This window comes from Suricata suricatta, chromosome X, assembly GCF_006229205.1.
Source record: "Suricata suricatta isolate VVHF042 chromosome X, meerkat_22Aug2017_6uvM2_HiC, whole genome shotgun sequence".
NCBI lineage: Eukaryota > Metazoa > Chordata > Mammalia > Carnivora > Herpestidae > Suricata > Suricata suricatta.
In genome coordinates this window covers 87955200-87981827 of record NC_043717.1, presented here as the reverse complement: position 1 = coordinate 87981827, position 26628 = coordinate 87955200, and the positions used below count along the sequence as shown (strand labels likewise).

General features: G+C 36.4%; 2 pseudogenes; both read left to right on the top strand.

Annotated features, from left to right (window-relative positions):
• The first annotated feature begins 20770 nt into the window (after positions 1–20770).
• LOC115283493 lies at positions 20771–21305 on the top strand (annotated as a pseudogene).
• Positions 21306–22004: 699 nt separating this feature from the next.
• Positions 22005–22520, top strand: LOC115284299 (annotated as a pseudogene).
• The last annotated feature ends 4108 nt before the right edge of the window (positions 22521–26628 follow it).

The following is a 26628-nucleotide window of genomic DNA, read 5'->3' as shown; positions in this document are numbered from 1 at the left end:
AACAGACACATAGATCAATGGAACAAAATAGAGAACCCAGAAATGGACCCACAAACATATGGCCAACCAATCTTTGACAAAGCAGGAAAGAATATCCAATAGGAAATAGACAGTCTCTTTAGCAAATGGTGCTGGGAAAACTGGACAGCAACATGCAGAAGAATGAACCTAGACCACTTTCTTATGCCATACACAAAAATAAACTCAAAATGGGTGAAAGACCTAAATGTAAGACAGGAAGCTATCAAAATCCTAGAGGAGAAAACAATCAGCAACCACTTTGACCTCAGCCACAGTAACTTCTTACTTGACATGTCTCCAGAGGCTATGAAAACAAAAGCAAAAATGAACTATTGGACCTCATCAAGATAAAAAGCTTCTGCACAGAGAAGGAAACCATCAGCAAAACTAAAAGGCAACCGATGAAAAAGAAGATATTTGCAAATGACATATCAGATAATAGGTTAGTATCCAAAATCTATAAAGAACGTATCAAAGTCAACACCCCCCCCCAAAAAGACAAATAATCCAGTGGAGAAACGGGCAAAAGACATTAATAGACACTTTTCCAAAGAAAGACATCCAGGTGGCTAACAGACACATGAAAAGATGCTCAACATCATTCATCATCAGGGAAGGACACATCAAAACCACAGTGAGATACCACCTCACACCTGTCAGAATGGCTAACATAAACAAATCTGGCAACAACGGATGTTGAAGAGGATGTGGAGAAAGAGGAACCCTTTTGCACTGCTGGTGGGAATGCAAATAGGGCAGCCAGTCTGGAAAACAGTACAGGGGTTCCTCAAAAAACTTAAGATAGAACTTCCCTTCAAACCAGCAATTGCACTATTATTAGGTATTTATGCAAAGGATACAGGAGTGCTAAATCGAAGGGGCACATGCTACCCAATGGTTATGGCAGCACTATTGACAATGGCCAAAGTATGGAACGAGCCAAATGTCCATTGACTGATGAATGGATAAAGAAGAAGTGGTATGTATATACAATGGAATATTATTCCGTGATAAAAAAAAAAAAACCTGAAATCTTGCTATTTGCAGCAACGTGGGTGGAACTAGAGTGAATTATGCTAAGCGAAATAAGTCAGTCAAAGAAAGACAACTATCATGTGATTTCACACATATGTGGAGTTTAAGATACAAAATAGTTGAACATAAGTGAAGAGAAGCAAAAATCATATAAAAACAGATAGGGAGGCAAACCATAAGAGACTCTTAAATACAGAGAACAAACTGAGGGTTTTTTTGCAGGGTTTGGGTAGGAGGAAGGGCACGTGGGGTGAGGGGTATTAAGGAGGATATTTGTTGGGATGAACATTGTGTGTAATATATAAGTTATGAACCTCTAAATTTTATTCCTGAACTTATTATACTATATGATAACTATAAAAATTAATCAGAATTATTATAAATTTCAAACACAAGATTTTACATGGTGAAGCAGGTTTACAGAATACCTTTACTGCAAAATGACATTATGTGTCCTGCAAAAGATAAGTTAAATGTAATAAATTAATTCAATGAAAGAAATCATTGGGGAAGAGTAGGTAGTAGGAAACTATCAGTGCTATGATTTAGCTAATAGTTGACCATTATTTAGCTCTGTCAGACATGTAAAGGAGTAAACACATGTAATTTTGTCCATTTAAGGACAAGAGTACATCTCTCAAATATTATGTGGTGTTGCATATTTGGGGACAAATTTCATTAACACACATTTGTCACCAATATTTTCTCATTTAAATTTTTTTTACATTTATTTATTATTGAGAGACAGAGAGAGACTGAGCATGAATGGGGCCGCGGCAGAGAGAGAAGGAGACAGAATCTGAAGCAAGCTCCAGGCTCTGAGCAAGCTGTCAGCACAAAACCTGATGTGGGGCCTGAACCCACGAACTGCGAGATCATGTCCTGAGCCTAAGTTGGTCGCTCAACCGAGTAAGCCATTCAGGGGCCCCAAATATTTTCTTATTTAAATGAAACTTCAATTTAGGCAATATAGAATATGTGCCTTGCTAATTTGCAACATCTAATAGTAGTGATATCTGAATCGTATAGATATTTGAATTAAATGCTTCTGTAAAATTGTTACCATGTTGTAAATTAGATGATTCAATGTTTAAAGTATCAATGGTTGATAACGTGTAAAAACCTCAGCACTTATAATCCAGAAGCAATTGAAATCTATTTTTGCAATTTCAGTTTAAAATATTAATATTGTATGCTTCTTGAAGGAGTTTGTCAGCTATTTTTTTTCTCATATGCCTATGGGGAAGACAATAACATCTTAAGGTTCCTCTAAACATTTTGTAATAAGTGAATAAGGTGTAAAAAAAGATGTGAATTATAATTATCCAGTGACTTTTAATATCCTCAATAAAATGAACATAAATATTTCAACAGAATTCATGGAGGATAGAAGGTAATGGGATGACATTTTTTTAAGTGTTAAAAGGGAAAAAAACCTATGAATTAAGAATACTGTATATGGCACAAAATCCTTAAAAAAATCATTAATACAACCTCAGATGCAGAAAAGCTGAAGGAGTTTATCACTAGCAAACCTACCTTAAAAGAACTACTAAGGGAATCTATCAGGCTGAAATAAGAAACACTAGACAGTAACTCAAAACAATAAGAAGTAAAGAACAATGGTAATAGACACTACATAGGTAAATATTAAGAGCCAATAGTATTATATTTTTAGTTCTTATATCCTATTTTTATTTCCTATATGATTTAAAATACAAATATATAGGGGCACCTGGGTGGCTCAGTTGGCTAAGCGTCTGACTTCTCAGTGCAAATCCAGGCCTGAGCCAAGAGAAACAGATCCCTCCCCCTATGCAACTGCTATCATGGCTGGGGGCTGGGAGTCGTCGGTGGTCTGTGAGGGCTTGCACCTCGCCTCTGGCAGTGGCAGCACTAATCCCTGCCAGTGCCTAGAGAAACTGCTCCCTCCCCCTACGAGATCCTGGCTAAGAAGCCAGTAGCCAAAGCAAGTACATCTCATCTGTGGTAGCATAAAAGTGCACGGACTAGGATTTTGAACAGAGGCGGGCCTGGAAGATACAACTTGGCTCAGCTGCTGCACGAGGAGATTGGAATCATTAGAGTGGCCTGCAGTGCTTAGTTCCAGTGGACCTTGGGTGGGGTGCTCCCATTCTCTCTCTGCAGCCACCAAGGTGGGGCCTCTGAGAGCAGCCCCCAAGACCTACTACACCAAACCACGCCTATCCAGAAGCGGGAACTGCGGCTGCTTTTTTTCTTTTTTCTTTTTTACTTATTTTTTATTATTATTACCTATTTTACTTAATTTTTGTTAAATTTTTACTCCTTATTTTCCTTTCTCCTTTCTCCATCTGTTTTTTCTTTCTTGCAATCCAGATATATTCTCCCGAGTCTCATCCTTATCTCTCTCCTCAACTGGACATACACTTTTAGACTGTACATTGTCCATTGTTGTCTTTGCCCTTCTTTATGTTTTTCTTCTCTTCTTTTCATCCTTTTCCTCTCCATTTTCTTTCTTTCCTCTCCCCATTTTAATTTGTTTGTTTCTTTGATTTGTCTGTGCGTTTGTGTGCTTCTGTTCCCTCTGTGTGTATCTTTCTGTTTTCCTTCTTAGGGTTACCCCAAGAAACAAGCCAAAGTGTGCATGACAGCGAGTCGCAAATATTGCTGAGTAGGGAAATAAAATATTCAAAGGCACAGCAAGAGAAACTGAGAGACACCATTAAAAGAATATTTCCTGAAATGACAGGCCCTGGACAGTCAATAAGCCTCCTTTAAAAGAGCAATATTAACAGGTGCAAAGTGCACAACGAGCATTTTAAAAATGACAGGGAAAACAATTTGACAATAAAATATTATGGAAAAAAATAAAATAAAACAATCTCAAAAATAAAAAAATAAAAAAATAAAAAAAGCTAAAAAAATATGAAAGTTACAAAAATGTTTAAAAAATGACAGGGGACAAAAAACTAGCCAAAATGACAAAACGAAGGAACTCTCTCCAGAAGAACCTCCAGGGGGAAGTCACAGCCACAGAACTGCTCACGGAAGATCTAGACAACATACCAGATCAAGAATTTTAAAACTTGTCACAAAATTAATCACTGGGGTTGAAAAAAGCATCAAAGAAGCAACTGAGACAATGACAAGTAACATTGAAAATAGGTGTGACGAGTTAAAAAAGGCTATAAATGAGGTGAATAATAAAATGGAAGCAGCCACCTCAAGGATTGAAGAGGCAGAGAGAAGAATAGATGAATAAAAAGATATAGTTATAGGAAAAGAGGAAGCTGAAAAAAAAGAGAGAGTAATTGATTCAGGAGTAGGAAAGGAGACTTTGAGACCTGAGTGATACAATAAAATGGAACAACATCAATACTATACGAATTCCTGAAGAGGAAGACAGAGAGAAAGATCCTGAAGGGATACTAGACCAAATTGTAACTGAGAATTTCCCAAATCTGGGAAAGGAAATAGACATTCAAATTCAAAAAGCACAAAGAACCTCCTTAAGACGTAATTTGAATTGATCTTCGGCATGACATATCATAGTGAAACTGGGCAAATATAAAGATAAAGAGAGAATTCTGAAAGCAGCTAGGGAGAAAAGGGCCCTCACGTACAAAGGGAAACCTATCAGAGTGGTTACAGACCTATCTAATGAAACTTGGCAGGCCAGGAAGGAATGGCAGGAAATCTTCAATGTGATGAGCAGAAAAAAACATGCAGCCAAGAATCCTTTATCCAGCAAGCCTATCATTGAAAATATAAGGATAAAGGTGTTCCCAAATAAACAAAAATTGAGAGCATTCATGACCACCGAACCAGCCCTACAAGAAATCCTAAGAGGGACTCTATGAGGGAAATGTTGCAAAGAATACAAGGTGCCAGAGACCCCACTATAAACATGAATTCCAGGGAGAATACAATGACTCTAAAACCACATTGTTCAATAATAACACTGAATGTAAATGGACTGAATGCATCAACCAAATGACACAGGGGAGCAGAATGGATAAAATAAACAAAATCCATCTATTTGCTGTCTAAAAGAGATCATTTCGACCTGAAGATACCTTCAGGTAGAAAGTAAAGGGATGGAGAAATATCTATCCTGTGACTAGAAGCCAAAAGAAAGGCTGAGTAGCCATACTTATGTCAGACAAACTCGATGTTAAAGTAAAGGCAGTAACAAGAGATGAAGAAGGACATTGTATAATAATTACAGGAGCTCTCCATCAGGAAGAGCTAACAATTATAAACATCTATGTGCCAAATTCGGGAGTGCCTAAATACATAAAACAATCACAGACAGAAACAATCTTATTGATAAAAATGTGCTAATTGCAGGGGACTTTAATACTCCATGGATAGCAATGGATGGATCAACCAGACAGAAAATCACTAAAGAAGCAATGGACCTGAACGATACATTGTAACAGATGGAATTCAATAGATATATTTAGAACTCTGCATCCTGAAGTTAGAAAATTCCCCTTCTTTTTGAGTGCACATGGCACATTCTCCAAGATAGATCACATACTGGGGCATAAAGCAGCCCTCCATAAATATAAATGAATAGAGATCATACCATGCACACTTTCAGATCACAATGGTATGAAACTTGAAATTAATCACAGGGAAAAGTCTGGAAAACCTCCAAAAATGTGGAGGCTAAAACCACCATACTAAAGAATGATTGGGCTAATCAGGCAATTGGAGAAGAAATTAAAAAATATATGGAAGCAAATGAGAACGAAAATACAACAATCCAAAATCTCTGGGACACAGCAAAGGCAGTCCTAAGAGGAAAGTATATTGCATTCAAGGCCAATTTCAACAAACTAGAAACAGCGGAAGTTCAATATCTAACAGTGCACCTACTGGAACTAGAAGGGAAGCAGCAAGAGCACCCCAAACCCAGCAGAAGAAAAGAAATAATAAAGATCAGGGAATAAATAAACAATACAGAATCCAAATAAACAGTTGAGCACATCAATGAAACCAAGAGTTGGTTCTTTGAAAAAATAAACAAAATTGATAAACCTCTAGCCAGACTCCTCAGAAAGAAAAGAGAGAGCACCCAGATAGACAAAATCATGAATGAAAATGGATCTATTACAACGAATCCCTTAGAAATACAAGCAACCATCAAAGATTACTATGAAAAATTATATGCCAACAAACTGGACAACCTAGAAGAAATGGACAAATTCCTAACTGCACATGCAGTGCCAAAATTCAAATGGAAATCGATAGAAAGCATGAATAGACCGATAAACAGTGAAGAAATCAAATCCGTTATCAAAAATCTCCCAACGAATATGAGCCCAGGGCCAGATGGCTTCCAAGGGGAATTCTACCAGACATTTGAAGCAGAGCTAATACCCATTCTTCTCAAACTATTTCAAAAAATGTACATAGAAGGAAAACTTCTGGACTCATTCTATGAAACCAGCATCTCTATGATCCCCAAACCAGACAGAGACCCAACAATAAAAGAGAACTACAGACCAATGTCCTTAATGAATACAGATGCAAAAGTATTCAACAAGATACAAGCAAATCGAATTCAACAGCATATAGAAAGAATTATCCATCATAATCACGTGGGATTCATTCCAGGGTTACAGGGCTGGTTCAATATTCGCAGATCCATCAATGTGATCCATCACATTAACAAAGAAAGGACAAAAACCATATGATCCAGTCAATAGATGCAGAAAAAGCATTTGACAAAATACAGCACCCCTTCTTAATAAAAACCCTTGAGAAAGTTGGAATAGAAGGAACTTACCTAAACATTATAAAAGCCATTTGTGAAAAGCCTACAACAAATATCATCCTCAATGGGGAAAACTGAGGCTTTCCCCCTGAGATCAGGAACATGACAGGGGTGTCCACTCTCACCACTGCTGTCTCATATAGTGCTGGAAGTCCTAGCATTAGCAATCAGACAACAAAAGGAAATTAAAGGCATCAGAATTGGCAAAGAAGAAGTCAAACTTTCACTTTTTGCAGATGACATGATTCTCTACATGGAAAACCTGGAAGACTCCACCAGAAGCCTTATAAAACTGATCAATGAATTCAATAAAGTTGCATGATACAAAATCAATGTACAGAAATCGGTTGCATTCCTATACACCAATAATGAAACAGTGGAAAGGAAAATCAAGAAACAGATCGCATTCATGATTGCACGAAAACCATAAATAATCTAGGAGTAAACCTAACCAAGGATGTAAAAGACCTATATGATAAAAACTATACAAAACTTATGTAAGAGATTGAGTAAGACACCAAGAAATGGAAAAACATTCCCTGTTCATGAATCAGAAGAATAAACATTGTGAAAATGTCATTACTACCCAAGCAATCTACACATTCAATGCATTCCCCATCAAAAGTTCACCAGCGTTCTTCTCAAAGTTGGAACAAACTATCCTCAAATTCGAATGGAACCACAAAAGACCCCCAAATAGCCAAAGTAATATTGGAGAAGAAAACCAAAATGGGAGGCATCACAATCCCAGACTTTAACCTCTACTACAAAGTTGTCATCATCAAGACAGTATGGTATTGGCACAAAAACAGACACATAGACCAATGGAATCGAATAGAGAACCCAGAACTGGGCCCACAAATGTACAGCCAATTAATTTTTGACAAAGCAGGAAGAGTATCTGATGGAAAAAAGACTGCCTCTTTAGCAGGTGGTGCTGGGAGAACTGAACAGAAACATGCAGAAAAATGAAACTAGACCACTTTCTTACACCATACATGAAAAGTAACTCAAAATGGCTGAAAAACCTGAATGTGAGTCAGGAAACCATCAAAATCCTTGAGGAGAAAGTAGGAACCAACTTCCTTGACCTCAACTGCAGTAATTTCCTACTCAACACATCCCCAAAGGCAAGGGAACTGAAAGCAAAAATGAAATATTGGGACCTAATCAAGATAAAAATCTTCTGCACTGCAAAGGAAACAATCAAGAAAACTAATAGGCAACTGACAGAAAGGGAAAAGATAGTTGCAAATGGCATATCAGATAAAGGACTAGTATCCAAAATCGACAAGGAACTCACCAAACTCCACACCCAAAAACAAAGGACCCAGTGAGGAAATGGGCAGAAGACTTGAACAGACACTTCTCCAAAGAAGACATCCAGATAGCCTACAGCACATGAAACGATGCTCCACATCACTCATCATCAGGCAAATACAAATCAGAACCACACTGAGATACCACCTCACGCCAGTCAGAGTGGCTAAAATAAACAAAGCAAGAGACTATAGATGTTGGCGAGGGTGTGGAGAGACAGGCACCCTCCTACACTGTTGGTGGGAATGTAAACTGGTGCGGCCACTCTGGAAAACAGAGTGGAGGTTCCTCAAAAAACTATCCATAGAACTCCCCTATGACCCAGCAATAGCACTGCTAGGGTTTTACCCACGGGATACAGAAGTGTTGATGCATAGGGGCACATGTACCCCTATGTTCATAGCAGCACTGTCAACAATAGCCAAATCATGGAAAGAGCCTAAATGTCCATCACCTGATGAGTGGATCAAGAAGATGTGGTATGTACGTACAATGGAGTATTACATGGCAGTGAGAAAGAATGAAATCTGGCCATTTTTAGGAAAATGGATGGACCTTGAGGGTGTCATGCTAAGCGAAATAAGTCAGGGAGAGAAGGACAGATACCATATGTTTGCACTCATATGTCTAATAGGAGAACAGGAGAAACCTAATGGAGGACCAAGGGGAGGGGAAGAGGGAAAGAGAGTTGGGGACAGAGAGGGATGCAAAACTTGAGAGACTATTGAATTTTGAAAATGATCTAAGGGTTGAAGGGGAAGGGGGAGGGGGGAAAGAGGTGGTGGTGTTGGAGGAGGGCACTTGTGGGGATGAGCACTGGGTGTTATATGGAAACCAATTTGGTAATAAACTATTTAAATAAATAAATAAATAAATAGAACATTAAAGAATTTTAAATACAATTATATAAAGCTAAGTACAAATCATGTTAATGGTCACACCGTAAACAAAGATGAAACTGATGGTATAACAACCTTACGAGGAAGGAATAAAACTGTAAAGGAACACAGTCTTAATGCTATTGATGCTAAATTTGTATCATTTAAAACTAGAGTGTTGTAACTTTCACAAATTTGGAATATTAAATCTAATCCTCATAGTATGCATAAGAAAATATATTAAAATTATATACAATATATTAAATATAAATAAAGATATTTAAAATATACATGAAAGAAAGAATGGATTAAAAATAGAATCTAACCATATGTTGTCTATAAGAGAGACACTCTGAATCCAAAGATACAGATAGTTTGAAAGGGAAATGATGGAAAAATATGTTCCATGCAAATAGTAACCACAAGAGCTTGAGTGATCATGCTAAGAAAATAGACTAAGTGAAAAATTTTTCATAAAACGAAAGAGAAAAAGAGTTATGTAACATATTGATAAAAATGCCAATTCGTTTAGAAGGTTTAATGAATATAATCATATACATCAAACACCAGAGTTTTAAAATATATAAGGCAAACAGTGATAGAACTAAAGACATAGACAGTTCTGCAATAATAGCTGGACATTTTATAACCCCATTTTCAATAACAGTCTTAGAAAATCTTATCAGAAAATCAGTTAGGAAGTAGAGGAATTGAATGCCACCATAAACCAGGTAGAACTAACAGATATAAATAGAACACTTCACCCAAAAACAGCATAATATACATTCTCCTGAAGGGTATATGGACAATTCTAAAAAGGAAACAAATGTTAGGCTGAAAAAAAACAACCCATGTTTCAATAAACATAAATTTTGAAATCCTTTGATTCCTTATCAGAATGGAGTAAAATTAGATATAGAAAAACAGGAGAACAAAGAAAAGCACTTTAAGTATAAAGATACATATAGATGAAAAGTAAATGGATGGAGAAAGTTATAAAATGCTAACACTAACCAAAGAATGTGGGAGTAGAAATATTAATTTTAGACAAGCAGACTTCAGAGCAAAAAAAATTTATCAAGGACAGGGAGGGGCGTTACATATGATTAAAAAGTCAATTCTCAAAAAAAAAAGGACGTAACGATCCTTAATATGTATATACTTACCATCAGAAACACACCTTAACAAATTTAAAGGTATAGAAATTAAACAATATCTGCTCTCAGACTACCATGGAATTAAACTAGAAATCAGTAACGGGAAGTAGTTCAAAATTCCCAAAATAATGGGCAATTAAACACAATTCTAAATAATATATAGGTTAAAGAAGGAATTTCAAGGAAAATTTTAAAATATTTTGAATTTGGGGCATGTGGGTGGCTCAGTTGGTTGAGCTTCCAACTTCAGCTCAGATCATGGTCTCACAGTTCCTGGGTGTGAGCCCTGTGTAGGGCTCTCTCCTGACAGCTCAGAACTGGGAGCCTGTTTCAGATTTTGTGTGTCCCTTTCTCTCTGCCCCTCCCCTGCTCATGCTCTGTCTCTCTCTGCCTCTCAAAAATGAATAAATATTAAAAATATTTATAAAAATATTTTGCGCTAAATGAAAAGAGATCTCAGATCTCTCACTTCTTATCTTTGTGATCTACACAAGAGGCTTAATTTCTCTAAGACTCAGATTGCAGTTTCCTCACCTGTAAATTAGGGATACCATTATTTCCGACTTCTGCGAGTTGTTGTGAAAGTTAAATGAGATATTTGTAAAATGACGAAACACCTTTGATGCTAAACAAACATTAGTTGTTCCCTTCTTAGTCCAACCACAATAGATTGCATCCCTAACTCCAAGGATTTTCTAAGTCATTGGTACAAAGGTAATTTAACCTTAAACTGTGTAGAAACAGTTGATAGCAAACTGACAGATAAAATAATCTGAAATTGGAGTACAATTTTATACATATATTGATTAAAATAAAATACTACTGCTGCAGTTTTGACTGCTATTTCTCTTATTTCATCATTTTTCAGCCTCATATTCCCAGACCATTTTTTTTGAGGATGCTTTAGCTTTGATCTAAACATCTGTAGGCATCTAGAGTACAAAGAATTGATATCATTGTTTTTAAAGTATCTACATGAAAAAAATGAGGAAAGAAACAAGATAATTAAAATTACTTGGCTAGAAATATCATCAGGAAAATGTATTCTTTATCAATTATTAGAAAATGATAATAAAAAATCAAACAAGTGGATAGTGTAATTTTGATTCAATGCTGTTTCTTTGCTGGTTATTATTGCTGTATTTTGAATGTGTACCAACCTTGACCTTGCTAATCCCATTTCTAAATATAAGTCCCAAAACAATGTTAAATGGCTTATATTCACCATTATTCTTCCCAAATCAAACCCTCTAGAGGAAAATCAAATAGAGTTAGTCTGTTGTATTATAAAACACACACACACACACACACACACACACACACACACACACATTTTGTCAAGATACAATTAAGAAAGTGCATGCAATATGCTACTATGTAAACCCTTCCATATTAGAAAAAAGGTATGTTTCTTCTGAGTAACTACTACTGAGAAATATGTTAAAATGAAAAAAATGTTTTCATCTCCCATAATTTTTTCCTGTGTGTACAAATTTTCTTGACCTAATATTTTTTCCAGGAAGCATTTGAAATACAGTAGACTAAACTCCTAAGACTGCTACAGCATAGAAATTGTTAATCCACTGAAATTAAAATTTTACTTACTTGGCTTCCAATGTCATGTCAATTGTTGATCATTAGATTTATGGAAAGACATGCCCCCTAGTGGCTTCAATGGGGGGTAAGAAAATTGGACAGTCCGGGTTACTGTCGCTTTTGTTGATGTATTACTGTCTTTGGAGAAGATTGATTTAATGTCATAGATAATGTGCATTGCTTATAAGTATCAGAGCTGTAGATGTAGTAAATCCTAACTCATGAGCATAATCTTACTAAATTCCTATGTCTCTATTTAAACATTTGTTTATTGGGGCATATGTGTGTGCACCTATGTGCCTGTATGTGTGCCTGTATGTAAAATAGAAATGTTGTCTTTCCAGATGAAAGAGGCTTTGTTGTCCATAGAAATAGTTTTAGCAAAATGTTCCAAAAATATTTTAATGTTTCTCACAAGGACCTAATCTTCTTGTTTTACTTAAAGCTACTAAATTTTATAACACTTATAATGTGATGCTCTCTAGAATGAAGCATTGAAACAAATTGAAACCAAACCAAAACAGAATATGTTCTCTTGCACTAAAAGTGCAAGTTAAATAACACCATAAGGAATATTTAATGCTATTTGTTGCACTGCGTATAAAGTGGTTCTGGGTTTATGTCACTCTACGGTTAGTTGTTGGTGTATCTTGCTTAATGTAGAAGTTTTAATTCTGAAAGGAAGAATAAGTACAATATGTATCTTCAGTAAGTAGTCTATGTGAATCCTACACTATATTATTTTGTGGAGTTAAAACAACTTTCAGTAATGTGCATAATCAATTTTTAATATTTTACGAGCCTGTATTTTTCAGTATTATCTCTTCTTGAAGTTGGATATTGAATATTTAGTAGAATTTAATAATTAAAATGTTTCCTTGGCCATCTGGTGCAAATGGTCTGCCTGTATTAAGGTTTCTGACTTTTTGAAAAATCAAAAAGCATAGTGATTTCCCCCATATTTTCAGGGGAAGCAGCTTTTAAAGTAGCTTTATCTGCACATATTTTACACCAATAGTATTTCATACCATATTGAATAATTGTGATAAAAGTTGAAAGATGAAATTAAGGATTAGCACAGTGCAATGTTTGATAAATACTTATTGAATGAATGTTAGAGAACACAATTGATTAGACCCATATAACTACTTTCTTAACTGATCTCAGAAACAAAATTAATTCCTTTCATACAGCAGTTATCTTTTGAAAAGAAAACCCATGATTTCTTCATTAAACAGCATCATGAAAGGGAATATGATCACTCGCTCTAAAAGTTTCTTCTTACTAATTTTTCAGATACATTTCAATGTCTGTGTATCTTCCTTTTCCTTGTTTAGAGTTATTGATACAATGATTTACCTTGTCTTTGTTAAAAATAATATCCTAACAGGGGCGTCTGGGTGGCTCAGTTGGTTAAGCCTCCGACAAAGGCTCAGATCATGATCTTGTGATCTGTGAGTTCAAGCCCTGCATTGGGCTCTGTGCTGACAGCTCAGAGCCTGGAGCCTGCTTCAGATTCTGTGTCTCCTCTTTCTGCCCCTCTCCCGCTCATGCTCTGTCTCTCTCTGTCTCTCAAAATAAATAAACATTTAAAAATTTTTAAAATAATGTCTTACAATAGAAGGCACTAAAAATACATGTTGTTTGACTAACTAAGGTGCCTGGGTGCCTGTCACTAAACTAAGTTAATCAAAGGAATAGAATGGAAAATTCAAATTAAAAATAAAAAACTCTAGTAACAGAGAGGGTACAGACAAGGATTTAAACACTTGTCAAAGCAAAAAAAGCTTGAAGGGGAATATTCCAGGGGCTTCATTTTAAATAATCTTACTAATGAACAGCACATATAATTGAACCCACTGTTGATGTCAGTATGAACTGATAAAATAGTTTGGTGACTAGTTACATGCTCAAACTTTGTTTCTTATATTAGCTTTCCCCTTATTATAAGTTTCTAACATGTAAACATATTTAGTTTGCCTTTCAGGTTCATTTGTTTAAAATAACTATCTTTAGGTATGTTGTTTATATTATGATCAATACACTCTAAAGGAAAGTTTTATTGTTTGGGGAACAGTAATAAAATGCATCACCCTCAGACCTTGATGCAGCTGAAACAAAGCAAAAACTAAATTATATTCCAATATCCTTGAAATCTTTGTTGTTTCATAGTAAATGTGATTGTTTCTTTAGCTTTGTTTTTTTTGAACAGATGTGTATTTGCATAATGTGAAGATTTAGTTAGACTTGTGAAAGGAAAATCACATCTCTATTTTACAATGGGACTAATATATGTACAAAGAATTAGATAAAGCAATCCAAAACAAGCACATGATTTACATTTTAGTTCTAACCCACTCTTTGTACTTGTGGAGTTACAAAATGTATAATGAATGTGTAACACTATGCTTAATTTTCAATAGAGTGCATAAAGGTATACTTCATTGGTAGAAAATTATTTTCTTTGCATCTTTGGGAAATCAACTTGTACTGTTGCACTTTTTAATTTTTTTTTAATTTGTATGCTTGGGTGTTTCCTTGTGAATGTTAACTATGAATCTTAGAGAATATCCAAACCAACAGTAGATAACTAAAATTTTAATATAGTATAACACACAATTTTATTAAATTTTTTATGTTTTTTATTTATTTTTGAGAGACAGAGAGAGACAGCGTGAGCAGGGGAGGGTCAAAGAGAGAGGGAGATACAGAATCTGAAGCAGACTTCAGGCTCTGAGCTAGCTGTCAGCACAGAGCCTGATGCGGGGCTCGAACCCACATCGTGAGATCATGACCTGAGCTGAAGCCGGACGATTAACCGACTGAGCCACCCAGGCACCCCAAGTATAACAGAAAATTTTAAACAGTTGGCTATTATTGTGCCCTGTTATAATATCTCAAGGACTTTGAGTCTGTGCACCAAATTATCATCTTTCCTCCCTTTTTTCCCTAAAATAAAATGACTGATTGTGTACACAGCATGCTCATACTACACACTTTTTATGATGACAACAAAAAGCAGGTTGCCTTGTATTAAGAGTATATTTCCCACAATAGTAATGTCTATTGGATGTAGTGGTAAGGAAAAATAGAAGCTAATTAACCTATTAGCAGAATGTAGACTGATATCATACACATATTAAAATCTATTGCAACTCAGGTCCAGCATAACCTATTTTAAACTGGAGTAGAACAAAGTATATTGTTTTGATTTTAGATTCAACACATTTGGATTTAACATAAACATAAGGGTCTAAACTGAGGTCACAAATGCCTGAACTAAACGTGGATATTTTCTCCTTTCTCTGTTAAGTTAAAAACGTCTAGTGCTTAGTAGTATCTGACCTTCAGTACTGAAAAATTTGAATCCTTTCAACTGATATAATGTGATAGAAGCAGAAAGCTTAAAGAAAAAAACATTCAACATAACACAACTGCAAAGAGAAACAAACACATTCAACCATGTTACCTTTTTGACCTGATCTAAATGCATCACTGTAACAAATTTCTTATATTTACAGTTACAGTAGTCCAAAGTTCAAAACCACTGACTGACTACCTTTAGATTACCCTTGATTTATCTTACAAGGCCTTATGGAAGACTTGGGGAGCAATTTTGCAAAAAAGAAAATAAGGTGATAAAGAAAAACTCATAGCTTCAGAATTTTATTTTTAAATTAAAAAATTTTTTTTCAACATTTATTTATTCTTGTGAGACAGAGCATGAGTGGGAGAGGGGCAGAGAGAGAGGGGACACAGAATCCTATGCAGGCTCCAGACTCGGAGCTGTCAGCCCAGGGCCAGATGCAGGGCTCAAACTCACAGACCTCAAGACCAACCTGAGCCAAAGTCGGACGCTCAACAGACTGAACCACCCAGGTGCTCCCTCAGTCTTCTAAATAATATATGGATATCAAAATTCTCTCAAGAATGATTCTTTTCATTCATTTTGCTTTAGAATTCTGGACTATTATGCAAACTTTAGGCAGTTTTTCCATTCTAAAAAATTATAAACAAAAGTTTAAGGCAGATAATATTATATGAAATATTCTCTTGGCTTAATCCAAACCCTTAGTAATAAAAGTTACAAAATAAAGTGAGCATCAAATAGCTCATCTGATACTATCTACTTGCAAATCTACTGAAATCAAATTCACAAACTATAATAGTATTTTATAATATACAGAAAAAATATAAAACTAATATTAACATAAGGAATTTCATCAAATTAAATGAGTTTCTTGTATTCTATGCCTAGCTCTGAAAACCTTAGCAATGTTTGTTTTATTTTTTCCTTCGATCTGGGAGAAATAAAGTTACTAGATCAGATGAGATCTGCCCCATTCAGGGTGGTATGGTGGTAGATTAAAATTTCTTATACCAATTGTTAAAGAAGTAAAAAGCCTTGGTGGAATTAAATCATGACATGCGTGTAAGGCATCTTGTTTTCAGATTCTGTTTATTTATTTATTTATTTATTTATTTAATAAATTTTATCTACTGGACATCTTGTTTTTAGATTTTATATTACACTGTTAAAACAATCGATATTTATATAGCAAGCTCATAAGCATTGACTCAGTTTTCTAAGATATATATGGAACATTCAAAATAATTAATGGATATTAGAAACTATTGATGTTCATATTCCCTTTTTATATTTTCACCTTTTATAAATACTTTTCCCTTCTCAATACTTACCATAAGCAAAAACCTCTCAATGAAAACTACATTTTTCTTAAATCCTTTCTTTAATTTTAGAAATTTTAGTGATGAATACCCAAACTGATGACAGCATTCTTAAATTATATTTCATAGGAAAGCCTATATTTATGTTGTAGTTTCTTGTGACTAGGGAACATACTATCTAAAAAACAAATAATAACTTTACTATGCATACTCAAGAGCATAGTGAGGGTATTGTATCTCTGATTGATACAAGCTGAATAACCTTGTCTGGCTTCTTGCAAATGCCTTTGTCTCCTTTCTACATTTTGTGTTTTCCGTGATAATAAGGCATGAAGAATGATCCTGTTTGAAAATTCCTTTTGTAGTTCATTATGTTTTTTAGTTACTGACTTTTCTTCATTTATTTTATTTTTGGTTTACGTAAAAGTGTATTTTTTGAAATTACATCATTTCAATGCCAGAGCACTTTGCTAAGCCATTTTATTTCTTTATAATTCAGGTGGCTTTGGGGTTGCAGAACTCTTCCAGAGCAGTATAAAGCTAATTCATGAATTAATTTTTATTAGAGATCTCTGTAAATTTTATAATACTAGTCACGACAATAAGTATTACAAGCCACAATGCCAATGTAGCCTCAAAACCAATAGCTAATTTTCCTATTTTTAAAGCTTATTTATTTTGAGAGACAGAAACAGAGAGAGAAAGAGCAGAAGAGGAGTGGAGAGAGAGAGAGAGAGAGAGAAAGAGAGAGAATCCCAAGCAGGCTCGGTACTGTCAGCACCGAGCCAAACATGGAGCTCTTTCTCACAAAGCATGAGATCATGACCTGAGCCAAAGCCAAGAGTTGAATGCTTAATCGATGGAACCACCCAGGCACCTCACAATAGCTAATTTTCATTGAGCACTATTCTGTACCAGGTAAAAGTCAAGCTCTTCATATAAATATCTCATGTAATCCTCAAGCAACCTTATGAAGTAGGTACCATTATCATACTTCTTTGAAGATAAGGAAACAGGTATGGTGATAAAACTAAGAGCTCTGGAGTCACACTGCCTAGATTAGAACACCTCTCAGTAGAGAAAACTGGGGATAAAAAGTCTTTCTAAACCTTTTTTTTTTTAATTCATCAACAGGGTATATGTATTAGAAGATTGTTGGACTTAAGATTAGAGCAATGACCAGGGACTGAGTTTGGGAAAACCTTGTATAGTCAGCAAAAGATTTTGAATTTCATTCCATAAGCAGTAGAGAATGACACACTCTAAAAATATTTTTTACCAATTACTATAATATAAAGATGCATTTTCTATCCAATTTATGACTCAATCTTAAAATTCAACTGAAATATTCATGTTTCTACTAGTTTTAGGTGCATGATGTTACATTTATTTTTATTATTCCAGACTTGCTCTGTCCAATAAGTAGCAATTAGCTACAGAAAGCTATTTAAATTTAAATAATTAGAATTAAGTTAAATTTAAAAATTGGCTCTTCAGTCATGCCAAACACATTTCAAGTATTCAATAGCCACCTATGTCTAATGGTTATTAGATTGTATCAGGCATTTCTTTATCACTGAAATCTCTGTTGGATAGCACTGCTGTAAAGCATTGTGCTTGTTGGGACTCATCCAAATCCCTTCACCTTCACATTATTACTCAATTATTTCTTCATGTCCTTAGAGAAGTGCCTCACATTATAGTCTATCCATTAGGAGGGTCTGCACTATGTTTCCTTTCCTATACTGATTCCCCTCAGGCAATGTCTTCATACCTTAAAGCCATCTCAGAAGGATTCTCCATTGCCACTACAGTGTCCATGTCAGAGTTTTGTCTCCCAGTACTATCAAAGAACCATTCTCTCCATGAAGATAAACTGTCAAAGCCCTTGCCATTTGTGTGCACACAGGAAATTATTTTCCCCACTTTTATCTCTCTTTCAAAAAGCAAGCTATGAAATCCTACATAATCTGAAGCATCCACAGCAATTGACATGACAAAACTGAACTATCAAATATCACATTCAGGTTACCAAAGCTTTACAGTCTCCCTAAAGGCATTTGGAGGTGTACCTACTTTAAATTTGATAATTAAGGAGCCTATTTGGGTATTTCCTAAAGAGAAGAAACTATTTTCCCTAAAGATGATTTGGAAGTTGCCACAATTAGATAAAACAGACCTACAGTAACCTTGAAAATGCATTCTTTTTTTCTCATTTATATTTCAAAAAGTTAAAATGAATTTATAGACAGCATATACCACAAGTAACAAAATGCTGATTGATACAATTTATACTGATTTATAATCTGAAGTTACACTATTGTCAATATTCCCCAGTTATTACAGATGATAGACAGATGAAAGAAAGAAGAGAAAGAAGAAAGAAAGAAAGAAAAGTAAAGAAAGAAAGAAAAATAGAATGAAAGAAAGAATATTTGCATTGGCCATTTCAGCTATTTCATTACAACACGTTGAATTAGATAGCAATTCCAATATATATATTTGGATTTCCTCTATTTGGGTAATCTGAATCATAAATCCCCCTACTTTGTCCCCTTTCTACAAATTAGGGGTAATGGAAGCAAGGCAAAGATAATTGCTTTAAAGATGTTTGATGTGATATAGTTGTGGTCTTCACATACTAGATATCGGGTCTGGGCATAAAGTGAATTAAAGAAAGTAATGAAAATAAGATGGAAGCAAAAAAAAGTTTAAAATGAGATTACTGATGATAATCCTAAATCTCTGAAAATGCACATTAAGTTTTTCATAAAAAGGTACATGCTAATAGAGATGATGAGAAATTATTTTAAGAACAGCCCACGTCCTTTTGAAAAGTCAAAAAATATCATTAGAATTTGTGATATTATTTCCCCTCACATACAATTGCATATCTGTGGCTATAAACATGTCCATTTTAAGATTGCTCAATGTCTGCCTACCCAGAAGTGACTCAGGACACTGTGTAAACACAGGTCAGTATTTATTTCCAGTTTCCAGAGTACTCATGTCATAATATTTTGCTTATATAGGGGTTTTCTATTTAAAAAGAAGCATTTGAATGTATTATTAAAAGATATCATAATAGTATGCTACTTCACACACACTAGGATGGTTATAATGAAAACAAAAAATGATAAAAGGCATTGGCAAGGGTGTGAAAAAATCAGAACCCATATATACTGCTGGTGATAATGTAAAATGGTACAGTCACTTTGAAAGATGGTCTGGCATTTCCTCAAAAAGTCTAACATAGAGCTACCATATGACCTAAAAATTTCATTCCTAAGTATATACTCAAGAGAATTAAAAACAAATATCTACACAAAAACTAGTTAATATTCATTACAGCATTATTCATAATAGCCATAAAGCCAAAAGAACCCAAATGTCTATGAACTGATGAATGTATAAATAATAGGTGGTATAACATATCATGGATTACTATTCAGCCATGAAAAGAAATGAAGTGCTGACATATCCTATAATATGGACAAACCTTGAGGACATGCTAAGTAAAAGAAGCCAGTCACAAAAGACCACATTTTATGTAAGTCCATTTATTTAAAGTGTTCAGAATAGGCAAATCTATAGTCACAGAAAATAGATTGTTTGCCTAAGACTAGGGAGTGAATGCTACTAGATGTGAAGTTTCTCTTGTGGGTTGTAGAAATGTTATAAATTAGATAATGATAATGGATACACAATATCTTGTGAACATTTTAAAAATCACTGAGTTGTGTACTTTAAATGGGTGAATTGTATATCAATAAAACTATTTTTAAAATTTCATAGAATAAATAATTTCTTCACGATCCCCCAAAATAGAAATACCTAGAATTAACATTTTGATGTATCTTTGAGCATTATGACACACTTATTATATTTATATCAAAACTGCATATAAGGCACTTGGCAAGCTGGACAATTGAGAGGGATCCTGCAAGCCGGCTCAGGGTGGCAAGTCTGGAGTCACTGGCCGAGGGCAGGCGCGGATAGACTAACTCTCCTCTACTTTCCAGTCCCTGCCTCACCCCATAGTGGGGCAGTCTTGCATGCGGCACTTTTCCCCGCTCATCCTCCCCCTGCCCGGCCAGATGCTCTCCTCCCCGGCTGGACCCTCGGTGCATAGTGTGCTGGAGGCGAACGCTGGCTGAGCAGAGAGCAGAAGCAGCTGACCACAACCGCCCCATGCAGCTCCCTGTATTGGCCTCCACGGCAGCTGGCAGCCCCTGACAGCTGCCTCGGCAGCTTCGGCTATGCCTCGAGAGGCGGCTGCAGCAGCCGAGCTGGGGCTGGAAGGCACTATGTGCTGAGTCCTCGGGCTGCTCCTCTGTTTATTGCTCAGCGAGCTGTGCGCACTCGTGTGCTAGGCGCAGGAGTGAGCGGGGTGGCAGCTGGCACAGCAGGATGGAGTGGTGGTGCCGGCACAGGGCTACAGCTCTGGGACTGCCTCTGAGGAGGCCAATGAGGGTGCAGGGGTTTTCTGCAGGAGCTACTTCGATGTCATGGGCCAGTGGGACCCGCCACTCAATTTTGCAGCTCGGCGGACTTCATCTTCTGCTGCAGGACTTGTGGCTTCCGGGTCTGCTACACAGTTAAGAAGCGCAGAGACTGAACTAGAGCACCAGCACCAACTAGGGCACTCCACTAGGGCTCAACACTCGCAAGCCGCCCCCCTCACCCCCCCGCGGCACAAGGACAACGCCCTGCACGACCTCACAAAGCACAAGACCAGCCTGATCTTTTACATCATCTGTGGGGGTGGTGGCCGTCCGAGTGCTTGTAGGGATCTTCACCAACCTGGGGCTGGAGAAAGTATACCGGCAGCAAATGGAGTAGTATCCAGGCACAACAAGAGAAACCGAGAGACACCATTAAAAGAACATTTCCTGAAAAAAACAAGCCCTTGACAGTCAAAGAGCTTCCTTTAATAGAGCAATACTAACAGGCACACAGTGCAGAACGAGCTTTTAAAGCTGATAAGAGACAGAAAGCTAGCCAAAATGACGAAACAACAGAACTCTCTTCTAAAGAAATTCCAGGAAGAAATCACAGCACAGAACTGCTTGAAACAGACACAAGCTGGGGGCACCTGGGTGGCTCAGTCTATTTAAGTCCAGCTTTGGTTTAGGTCATGATCTCACGGTTGGTCGGTTCAAGCCCCGCATTGGGCTCTTTGCTGACAGTAGCTCAGAGCCTGGAGCATGTCTTCAGATCCTGTGACTCTTTCTCTCTCTGACCTTCCCTTGCTCACATTGTCTCCCTCTCTCAAAAATAAGTAAAAACATTTAAAAGAGAGAGAGAGAGAGAGAGAGAGAGAGAGAGAGAGAGAAACAGACACAAGCAACATAATGGAAAAAGATTTTACAATGATTATCATAAAATTAATTGATGGGCTTGAAAAAAGCATAGAAGCTGTCAGAAAAGATATTGATACAAAGAATAGGAATCTTCAAAATAGCTGTGATGAGTTAAAAAAAAAAAAAAGGCTATAAATCCCCTTTCGGCCAAACCACCATCTTCCAGTAATTAGCCAAAATGACCAACACAAAGGGAAAGAGGAGAGGTACTCGCTACATGTTCTCTAGGCCTTTTAGGAAACATGGAGTCGTTCTTTGGCAACATACATGCGAATCTACAAGAAAGGTGATATTGTGGACATCAAGGAAATGGGCTCTTTCAGAAAAGGATGCCCCACAAGTGTTACCACAGCAAGACCGGGAGAGTCTACACATCACCCGGCATGCTGTGGGCATTGTCGTGAACAAGCAAGTCAAGGGAAAGATTCTTGCTAAGAGAATTAATGTCCGTATTGAGCATATTAAGCACTCAAAGGGCCGAGATAGCTTCCTGAAGCGCGTGAAGGAAAATGATCAGAAGAAGAAGAAGGAAGCCAAGGAAAAGAGTACTTGGGTCTGACTGAAGCACCAGCCTGCTTCACCAAGGGAAGCACACTTTGTGATAACCAATGGAAAGGAGCCTGAGCTGCTGGAGCCCATTCCCTATGAATTCATGGCATGATAAATGTAAAAAGATAAAAAAGACCTCAAGACTATTTTTAAAAGGCTATAAATGAAGTGAATAATAAAATGGAGGCTGCCAATGCACGGACTGTAGATGCAGAGTGGAAAAAGGGTGAATTAGGAGACACAGAGCAAAAGAGGAAGCCAAGAAAAAGAGAAAGAAATTGACACAAGAGCACAAAAGGAGAATTCAAGACTTGAGTGATAAAATCAAACGGAACAATATACATATCATAGGAGTTAATGAAGAGGAAGAAAGAGAAAAAGGTCCTGAGGTGGTGCTGGATCACATTATAAACGAAAATTTCTCCAAACTGGGGAAAGAGAAAGACATTGAAATTCAAAAGGCATATCAAACTCCCCTAAGACGTAACCTGAATTGACCTTCAGCACAATACATGATAATGAAACTGGCAAAATATAAGGATACAGAGAGAATTCTGAAAGCAGCTAGGGATAAAAGGGCCATAGCATACAAAATGAAACCTATCAGAGTGGATACAAACCTACCTACCAAAATTTGGCAAGCTAGAAAAGTAAGGCAGGAAATCTTCAATGTAATGAAGAGGAGAAATATGCAACCAAGAATTCTTTATCCAGCGAGCCTGTCATTCAAAATAGAAGGAGAGATAAAGGCGTTCCCAAATAAACAAACATTAAGAGAATCCATCACCACCAAACCAGCCCTATAATAAATCCTAAGAGGGACTCTATAAGAGAAATGTAGCAAGGAATATAAGGCACCCAGAGACATCAATACAAACATGAACTCTACAAAGAACACAATGAATCTAAACACACATTTTTCAATAATAACACTGAATGTAAATGGACTGAATGCCTCAATCAAATGACACAGAGTAGCTGAACGGATAAAAAACCAAAATCTATCTATTTGCTGTCTACAAGAGACTCACCATAGACCTAAAGACACCTTCAGATTGAAAGTAAGGGGATGGAGAAATATCTACCATGTCACTGGATGCCAAAGTAAAGCTGGAGTGGCCAAAATTATATTGGATAAACTGGACCTGAAAGTAAAGGCAGTAACAAAAGATGAAGAAAGACATTATATAATAAATAGAGGGTCTCTACATCAGGAAGACCTAACAATTATAAACATTTATGCCCCAAATTCGGTAGCACCCAAATACATAAAACAACTAATTGCAAACAAAAACAATCTCATTGATAAGAATGTGCTAATTGTAGGGGACTTTAATACTCCACTTACAGCAATGGATAGGTCAACGAGAAAGAAAATCACTAAAGAAACCATGAATCTGAATGACACACTGGAACAGATGGAATTAATAGATATATTTAGAACTCTGCATCCTGAAGCTAGGGAATTCACTTTCTTCTTGAGTGCCCATGGCACATTCACCAACATTTATCACATACTGGGGTCATAAAACAGCCCCCCCATAAATACAAATGAATTGAGATCATACAATGCACACTTTCAGATTACAATGCTATGAAACTTGAAATCAACCTCATGAAAAAGACTGGAAAACCTACAGATATGTGGAAGTTAAAAGCCACCTTACTGAAGAATGATTGGGCGAATCAGGCAATTAGGAAATTTAAAAATACATGGAAACTAATGAAAATGAAAATACAACAATCCAAACTCTCTGAGATGCAGTAAAGGCAGTCCTAGGAGGAAAGTTTATTGCAATCCAGGCCTATTTCAACAAACTAGAAAAAGTGCAAACTCAATATCTAACAGAGCACCTAAGGAAACTAGAAAGGGAGCAGCAAGAGCACATCAAACCCAGCAGAAGAAGAGGATTAATAAAGATCAGGGCAGAAACACACAATATAGAATCCAAAAAAGCAGTTGAAAAAAATCAATGACACCAAGAGTTGGTTTTTTGAAAAAATAAACAAAATAGATAAACTTCTAGAAAGGTACCTCAGAAAGAAAATACACCCAAATAGACAAAATCATGAATGAAAATGAATCTATTACAACTGATCCCTCAGAAATATAAGCAATCATCAGAGATTACTATGATAAATTATATGCCAACAAACTGGACAACCTAGAAGAAATGGACAAATTCCTAAAACACACATGCACTACCAAATTCAAACAAGAGGAGATAGAAAATCTAAACAGACCCATAACCAATGACGAAATTGAATCAGTTATCAAAAATCTCCCAACGATTATAAGCCCAGGGCCTGATGAATTCCCAGGGGAGTTTTACCAGACATTTAAAGCAGATAACACCCATCCTTCTCAAATTATTCAAAAAAATAGAAATGGAAGGAAGACTTCCAGACCCATTCTATGAAGCAAATATCACCATGATTCCTAAACCAGACAGAGACTCAACAATAAAAGAGAACTACAGGCAAAAATCCTTAATGAATACAGATGCAAAACTACTCAACAAGATATTGGCAAATTGAATTCAGCAGCACATAAAAAGAATTATCCATCATGATCAACTGGGATTCATTCCTGAGTTACAGGGATGGTTCAATATTCATAAATCCATCAATGTGATACATCACATTAACAAAAGAAAAGAGAAAAACCATATGATACTGTTGATAGATGCAGAAAAAGCATTTGACAAATCATTTCTTATGAAAAACCCATGAAGAAGTCGGAATAGAAGGAACTTACTTAAATACCATAAAAGCCATTCACGAAAAGCCCACTGCTAATATGATACTCAATGGGGAAAAACTGAGAGCTTTTCCTCTGCGATCAGGAAGACAACGAGGATGTCCACTCTCACAACTGTTGTTTAACATAGTGGTGGAAGTCCTACCATCAGCAATCAGACAATTAAAGGAAATAAAAGGCATCAGAGTTAGCAAAGAAAAAGTCAAACTTTCACTTTCCACAGATGACATGGTACTTTACATGGAAAACCCGATAGATTCCACCAGAAGCTTTCTAGAACTGATCCATGAATAATACAAAGTCGCAGGGTACAAAATCAATGTACAGAAATCAGTTGCATTTTTATACACCAAAAATAAAGCAACAGAAAGAGAAATCAAGAAACTGATCCCACTCACCATTGCACAAAAACCCATAAAATACCTTGGAATAAACCTATCCACAGATGTAAAAGTCCTGTATGATGAAAACTATAGAAAGTTTATGAAATAAAATTAAGGAAGACACAAAGAAATGGAGAAACATTACGTGCTCATGGATTGGAAGAATAAACATTGCTAAAACGTCATTATTACCCAAAGCAATCTGAACATTCAATGCAACCCCCATAAAAGTTGCACCAGCATTCTTCTCAAAGCTAGAGAAAATTATCATAAAATTTGTATGGAACCACAAAAATCCCCGAGTAGCCAAAGTAATATTGAGGAAGAAAATCAAAACAGGAGGCATCACAATCCTGTACTTTAGCCTTTACTATGACGCTATCATCGTCAAGACAGTATGGTATTTGCATAAAAACAGACACATAGACCAATGGAATAGAATAGAGAACCCAGAACTGGTCCCACAATTGTATGGCCAATTAATCTTTGACAAAGTAGGAAAGAGTATCCAATGAAAAAAAGACAGCCTCTTCAACAGGTGGTGCTGGGAGAGCTGGACAGCAACATGGAGAAGAATGAAACTAGATCACTTTCTTACACCATTCACAAAAATAAATTCAAAATGGCTGAAGAACCTGAATGTGAGACAGGAAACCATCAAGACATTAGAAGAGAAAGAAGGAAATAGCCTCCTTGACCTCAATCATAGCAATTCCCTACTCGACACATCCCCAAAGGCCAGGGAATCAAAACCAAACATGAACTATTGGGACCTCATCAAGATTAAAAGCTTCTGCACTGCAAAGGAAACAACCAAAAAAACTAACAGGCAACCGACAGAATGGGAAAAGATAGTTGCAAATGGTGTATCAGATAAAGGGGTAGTATCCAAAATTTACAAGGAACACACCAAACTCCATACCCGTAAAACCAATAATCCAGTGAAGAAATGGGCAGAAGACTTGAATAGACACTTCTCCAAAGAGGACATCCAGATGGCCTGCAGGCACATGAAATGATGCTCAGCGTCACTCAGCATCAGAGAAATACAAACCAAAACCACACTGAGATATCACCTCACGCCAGTCAGAGTGGCTAAAATGAACAAA